Raw genomic sequence first — 1,009 nt, 5'->3', positions numbered from 1 at the left:
TATAAAAACTCACTGGGTTGTGTGCAGGACGGACATAGACACATAGATATCAAAGTGGGCTGCCTTCAGCCCCCTGCCCTTTTCACCCGTCTGTAAAACAACTGCCCTTTTACCCGTCTGTAAAACAACTGCCCTTTTACCCGTCTGTAAAACAACCGCCTTTCCAGACCAACGAATTGCAGCATTTACTAGGGTGAAGAAATGCAAAATGCCACTCCTTTCCTTCCCATGGCATACCGGAAGGAAGGCAGCATTCAAGGAGGTTTTTTCTTTCTCTCCGAGTCTCTTTTGTTTCGAAATCCATGCCGTAACAAACCGCATCTCCAGTAGATAAAGAGTGCAGGGTTGCCGCCCCGAAAATAGCAGATCTACAAGCTCACAACGCGTCGCGTTGCGACACGTTGTGAGCTTGTAGATCTGCTATTTTCGCTATTTTGGTCCAAAAGCGCCCTCTTATGCATGGGTATTCCAGCCCCTGCCTCTCTAACACTCTCTCTGAACGTCCCTGGTTTCTTCGCCTTGTTTCTTTCTGATTGAGTTTGGTTAATGGGGCAGCTATAGGTTCTCTGTCAGGTCCAGTCCCAGTTTATTCCATTTCGTCACCTCTAAACCCCTTATCCCTAACTACTAAAGCCCTTATCCCTAAACTATCCCTTTACTATTTTGCAAAACATCATTTGAATGGTTAAAATGGCCCAGTCTACAAGCTCACAACGTGTCAATGTAGATTGGCTATAGTTGAAGTGGTGACGAAAATGGAGCCCCCTGATCTGCAATTTCTTTGAAGATCTCTGAACAATCTTTAGTTTTTTTTTTATCTAATACAAAACATGGACGACCTATACAATCTCACAATGTGTCACGGTCACGGACGGTACTTAAGACAATTTGATGAGAAGAATATGAACACAAATCTGGGAGTCCTAGACACACCGGAACAGTTTGAGAACCACTGGACCACTGTGCAAGTGTGCGTCATGTCATTCTGGCGGTCCTCGAAATCCTAAAG

This window comes from Protomyctophum bolini (genome assembly GCF_963924005.1).
Source record: "Protomyctophum bolini genome assembly, chromosome: 12".
In the NCBI taxonomy this organism is placed as follows: Eukaryota; Metazoa; Chordata; class Actinopteri; order Myctophiformes; family Myctophidae; genus Protomyctophum; species Protomyctophum bolini.
This window is presented reverse-complemented; position numbering follows the sequence as displayed.